The following is a 6503-nucleotide window of genomic DNA, read 5'->3' on the forward strand; positions in this document are numbered from 1 at the left end:
GTAATCATTTCACATTGAAGATACTGAAGCTTAGAGATATTGCTCATTTGTAAGTAACAGAGAGGATTTGATTGTAGATTTGATACATTGAAAGCTCATATTCTTACTGTGCTTCCTAGCTCTTGGAGATATTTGCTATGCTTTACAATGACTATTTTTATTATGCTTATATCTAGAAAATTGTTATGTGATAATGGATAAGTCGATGTAGGAGAACCCAACTCCTCACTTAAATTATGTAAGCCTAATTTAGAGAGGGATAAAATAAATTATACAACTGTTTTTGAAGGAAAGAACATTTAATTAAGTAGATTTGAAGGAGGGTATACGATTGGCCAAATAGAGAGGAAGGGAAAATACTGCTTTACTTGATTATGTTTAAAAGTGAAATGTTTTCTCCAGTTCTGGTTAGAACTTTTCTCTAGCCAAAGTATTGTACAACTTAGAGAGGTGGTTCTAGCTGAGGTTTAGCTGCTGACTCATTGGTGACTTTGGACACATCATTCACAGTGTGGCCTCAGTTTCTCTGTCTACAAAATACAGCAATAAGACCTGCCCCATCACTTCACAGACTTCTGGTGAGATTCAGACAGGAGAGCCAACACCAAAGTGTTTTGAAAAGCTAACAACACGATCTGAGTAGAAGATTGCATCATTATTTTTTATTGGGCTTTTTCCTGGGCATAAATTGGGCAGTTTTTTTCCTGACAGCCTTTTTGAAATTAGAGGGAAAGTGAGGCCAGATCACAATAGAAGTTTTATAAATAGGCAGCTGAAGAAGCAAAATCTACAGCAAATAATTTATCCCTCCATTTCTATTCTGTTCTAAAATAATGCTTTTAACTTTGATGAAGCTCTTTGCTGACCAATCCTCTGTGGCAGGACTATTGTAGGATAAATTCTGTGTCCAACAAAAAGTGTTGCTTGCAGTCAAATAAAAAAGTACTTTCCTACGTTTATGCATGTTTGATAAGCAGAGGTGTTTTATTGGATGCCTCCTTCCTAGTCTTATGCATCTCGCATGAATCTTTTCTTCTGCAAGCTGAGCAGAAACTCCTCCCTTAAAACATGTCCAATCATCCTCAGAGGTTTCTTCTAGGTAACTCCAAATGAGAAGGCGACATCAATTTAATGGGAATCTTCATTCACTGCTGTAAGGAGACAAGGTGAAATGTTGCATTTTGTGAATAATTGAATCAAAGAACCACAAATGCGGTGTTTTAAGCAATGAAATTCGGAGGTTCAGTGACGCTTGTTCATGCAGATGAAGCTGCAGCAGCATGCTGCCACGGGAAACACATGCTCCTCTCAGAAAGTTTTACTGCAGCTCTAGACCCTACGTTTTGCCTGATGGGCATCAAGCTACTTTGTGTTCTGACAATTTTTTTTTGTCTTGCAGAATACTGTGAATGTTTTCCAAGTCTCAGGCTACAACGAGATAAGTGGACAACCCTCTCAAAGCAGTCACATATGGGTGCCAGAGGAGGTCTCAGAACAGTTCTTGTTTTCTCTCTCTCTCTCTCCCTCTCCCCGTCCACTCCCCCCTCCCTACCCCCCTACTCCCTGACCTTTTCTCTCCATTGATCCCATGGAACCCTGGGTCACTGGAACCGGAGGCAGAAAGATTCTCTTTTTCCTCCCACTGTGTTCCTTTTGGATACAAGGTTGGGATAGAAAAACTAGAAGAATCCTGAAAAGGGGAGATTTAGAAAATACAGAAAACAAAGACAATAATGTCTATACAAAAGGGCTAAGTGATGATACGGTGGCATGAATTCAATACTTATGAGCTGTGCTGATAACCACCAGAAAACTAAAAAATAGGACAATGACTGAAGCTGGTTATTTACAGGAAGTGGGATTTAAGGGGGGAGGGAGTGGTGCAAAGTTGTCGCTTTTTATTATAAACCCATCTCCAATTTCTTTTAACCATGTGCATATATTACTTCATTATAAATAATTAATGAAATGTAGGTGTTAGGTGGCCATCATTTTCAAATTATTGCTTTGTTCCATTTAAACAGTCAGCAAAAATAATTAATAAAATGTATACACCTTTAGAGATAATGACATAAAAAAGGATTTCAAATAAAGGAACAAGCAAAGAAAATAAATTAGCATCTAATTTGTAATTCGAGATTGTAATCCTTGATTATTTGAAAATGATAGCCTTCTAAAAGCTATGTTAATGTTTGGTGGTAACACTCACATTTCCATTGAGATTAAATTGACTTTAATAAAAATACTATCAAGTAGGGGATGGGGAGGGACTAAGAGGATTTTTAGGGCAGTGAAACCACTCTATATAATCCTGTAATAATGTTCAACTGAAATGACTGTGCAAATAGTATATAATAGCTGAGAAATAATGTGTGATTCTAATACACAGACACATAAACACAGAGTGAGGAAGAAAGTGGACCCAATTGTGGTGAAAAATAGTAAAGTTCTGTTTGAAGACTTTGTCTTTAAATCTAAGATTACGGGTAAGTTTCATTGTATTATCTAACAGTAAGAAATACCTGCCCTCTATCTTTTGGAGCTGCTACAAAATTTATCAATTTAAAAATAAATATCTAGAAACTATTTAGCAATCTGACGAAATAGGTGTATCATAAATAGCAGTGTCACTGTATTGGTAAGAGGTTCACAAAGTTGAATGAACTTTTAGGACACTTTAAAAAATATATATTTTTACTGATTTCAGAGAGAAAGCGAAAGGGAGAGAGACATAGAAACATCAGTGATGAGAGAGAATCATTGATCAGCTGCCTCCTGCACGCTCCCTACAGGGGATCGAGCCCGCAACGGGGGCATGTACCCTTGACCGGAATCAAACCCGGGACCCTCAGTCCACAGGCCGATGCTCTATCCACTGAGCCAAACTGGCTAGGGGCAATGACACTTTTTCAATCAGATAGATGACCTTTTCCTTACTTTACAGGAGAGAGTTCTTAAGTCCTTCATCCAAAGCTACCCAGAGAAGGTGAATAAGCTGAGACCTAAGAGATGAGAAGAAGGCAATCATATGAGAGTGGGATGAGCACTCCAAACAGGTAGAACAGAAGCACAAAGACCACGAATTGGGATTAAATATAATATAATGAAGGGCTGGGGCATAATGAATTGTGAAGGCAATTCGGGGTGGCAACCTAGGTCTGTGCCCAGTCAAACCTGCCTTCTAGCATGTATGTGTACAAGCCTATAATTAAGCCCCAACCCCCTTTCCGCTTGTGGCCTAGCCTTAAAAAACCTGTTTCCCTGAATACTTATCTTACAGGGGCCATAAAACCATACACAGCCCCACAAGGGGGTCTGAATGCCGGTGCCAGATGGGGTCTTGGTCACTATCTCGCTCCCCCCCACCCCCCCAATTACAGGGACTGCAAAAGCCTGAGAAAAGTCCAAAAGCCTAGTCCATATTTGGGAGACAAAGAAACTAGGGGGATAAAAAGGAAAGCCCACCGCATTCAGTGCTTAGCTTTGGGTACTGATTCCCCTGAACCAGCACCAGTGCTTCCTGAAATAAAAAGTGCATTTCCTGTATCTTCCGAGTGCCTGGTGGTCTGTCTTCCTGCCACTTGGAAATTTGCCATAACAGAATGAGGTGAGAGCTATGTCAAACGAGGGTAAGACATAGGCAGGGGCCAGCTCACCCATGCCTCATGGCCCATTCTTGATTGTATTCTGAGTACAATGAGGAACTGTCAGTTTTTTAACAAAAGGAGTTGTATGTTTTCATGTGTTTAAAACATGATATTTTACTGCTTTGCAGGGTAAGGGTTTCTATACTTTTTTGATCATCTATCTCATTGAACAGAAAGCATTTTGAGTATGTGCTGCCTACATATTTATACTTGTTCATAAACTGTGCTGCTGCCCTCCAGTAATTAGACATTGGTAAGGATAACTTGCTAGCTTTTGAATACAAAAATTATGATACATAAACATGAATTACTTTTCTCCCTGTCACTGCACTGTGTCATTATCTGGTACTACTGGGCATGTAACCCCACTTTGAGTATAAATTTTGCAGACAGAGATAGGAAGGGAGTGTGGTGTGGAAACTGCTGGAGTAGACATGGTGAGATGTGGGAAGAGTTGAGATATATTTTTGATGTTTAGAGTTTTTAGACTTCTTGTAGGAATCACCCATCCATACCCACTGCCTGGCTCTTGACATAAACTCTCCCTCCTCATCTACTGGATAGCTCATCCTGTTAGCATTCCATCAATGAAATCTGTTCAAGAATCTTAAGGGAACGCTGGATTGGAAACCACCTGATTAGATTGGTCCACTTTGCTACCTGAGTAGGCGACTTGCTTGGCAGTTTTGTTAAAGGGATGAGTTTGAGGAATTAGTGGTATCTATACTTCTGACTGGTGATAGAGGCCAATGGCAAGCAGAGTTTTATGAAATAAAAGATAACAACCAAAAGACAAACAAACAAACAACAATAATCAACCAATCAACTTTGGAACCAACTTAATCTAGATCCTCTTAACCCCTTCCTCAAATGGAAAACTAAAATTGGAGAATAAAAAGATGATCAAACCTCAGCGAATTCCTCTCAAATGGTTCTCAAACATCTCCTCTCCAAGGGGATAACTGGGCTAAGTTAGTTCAGGAAGAAGGGAGATATAAACTTTATGGGGACAAAAAGGTGTATTTTCACATTTCTGCAGGAAGTGCTTCATGTTGGAAAAACGATTTAAGGTAGTAATAGTCCTAAGTCAAAATGTAAATGTTTTAAGTAAAAAATTAGTATTGGCTCATAGCTTTCCAATATTCTGACTTCTCTCCCACCCCTTTTAAATTTGCTTTCCCCAGTGCTATATTTGGGGAGGGATCTATTTGGGTTCTGACGGTTTTATCTACATTCTCCTTCCTGGAGGAACTCCAGCCCACTTATCCAGGTTGGAACGGAAGTTAGCAGAGCATGAAGAGAAGGCATGAAGCAAACGATCCTGCAAACCTCTGGAAACTTTCCGAGAAGAGGGGAATGGCTGACCTGGATTTCACCAAGAGCGCCTGCAATCTCCGCTCTCCTATTTGGAGGTCACAGCCCGCCAGATATTGATACCTTTGTGGAGGGGTACAGAGCTAGGCTCCAAGGATGAGCCGCTAGGTAAGGGCCCCATTTGAATGTCTCTGGAAGCACATTCCAAGCTTCTTGAATTGTCAGATGTCACTCTATTAAATATCTACACACTCAACTCCAGTGGTTGAGAAGGCTGATCTCCTATTATCTTGGAGTGGTCTTAGGAATGTGACTCGGATACTTCTGTTATAACTCTGCCCTGGGAAGAGTTTGTGCAAGAGAAGTTTTCTTGAACCCAGTTGGAAACATCAATGAGGAACCACTCCTATGTTGTCTTCAAGGTGAGCCTGACATAGACACAGGGGTCATAGTTTCAGTGATGTTACCATGGAAATAGCAATGGAAAGCACACATATATACTGGAATGTGTACTATTGGCTTTTTGTTCATTTGTTTTTAAATATATTTTTATTGATTTCAGAGAAGGGAGGGAGAGAGAGAGAAACATCAGTGATAACAAAGAATCATTGATCGACTGCCTCCTGCATGTCCCCGACTGGGGATCGAACCCACAATCTGGGTATGTTCTCTGACCTAGAATCAAACCGTGACCTTCTGGTTTATAGGGCAACGCTCAACCACTAAGCCACCACGGCCTGGCAGTACTATTGCTTTGTACTGGGCATTAATTGTCCTGGTATTCATTTATTTACTCATGGTCTTGAAGTCTGTGAGGACTTAAAAATTTGAAGACATGGTAGTCTTGTTAAAAAAATGGCTTTTGAAGAAAAAATTAGTAATTGAACACATTTAAGAATTTGCTCACCGTGGATCTTCATCTGAACTTTTTAAACAGCAGCTGAGGTGCTGGGCGATCATACAAGTCAGAATTTTAGATCCTGTAGGGAGTTTTGTCAACCAAGTAATCCCTTCATTTTACAGCTTGGTTAGCGGAGAGGTGGTTTGAGCAAACTAGTGGCAGAGTATTCAGTCCTGGAGCGGAAGGTGGCTAACTTCATTCAGGTTCATCCCAAGACATACAAGGCACGCATCCCCCGCTCTGGGCTCAGCCTGAAGGTGAAGATAAGATGTAGGTTGACCTCTGAGGATAACTGTCTCACACTCACTGTCAGGAAGGTGTCAGGCTCCTTTCTAAGCACCAGGGCTACAATCCTGGGCAAAATCCAACAAGGTGCACGCTCACAGTCGGTGATGAACATTATTTTCTGCCCAGGCCAGGACACAGTCTGTACTCTGGGGCAGGTCAAGGCCCCAAGGCACAGATGGAGCAGAAACCTCCACCCCGCGCCAGCTTCGGGATCCCAGAGGCGGCGGGATTCCAGGAGCGGGAGGCAGAGGCGCCAGCCAGTGGGTGGGGGTCCCAGCAGAGCCGGCGGCGCATTCCCTGTTTCCGCAGCGGGGCAGTGAGGTGGGGAGAGCGGCACAGGGAACCCGAATCCC

The sequence above is a fragment of the Myotis brandtii genome, unplaced genomic scaffold (genome assembly GCF_000412655.1).
Source record: "Myotis brandtii unplaced genomic scaffold, ASM41265v1 scaffold441, whole genome shotgun sequence".
NCBI classification, from domain to species: Eukaryota; Metazoa; Chordata; class Mammalia; order Chiroptera; family Vespertilionidae; genus Myotis; species Myotis brandtii.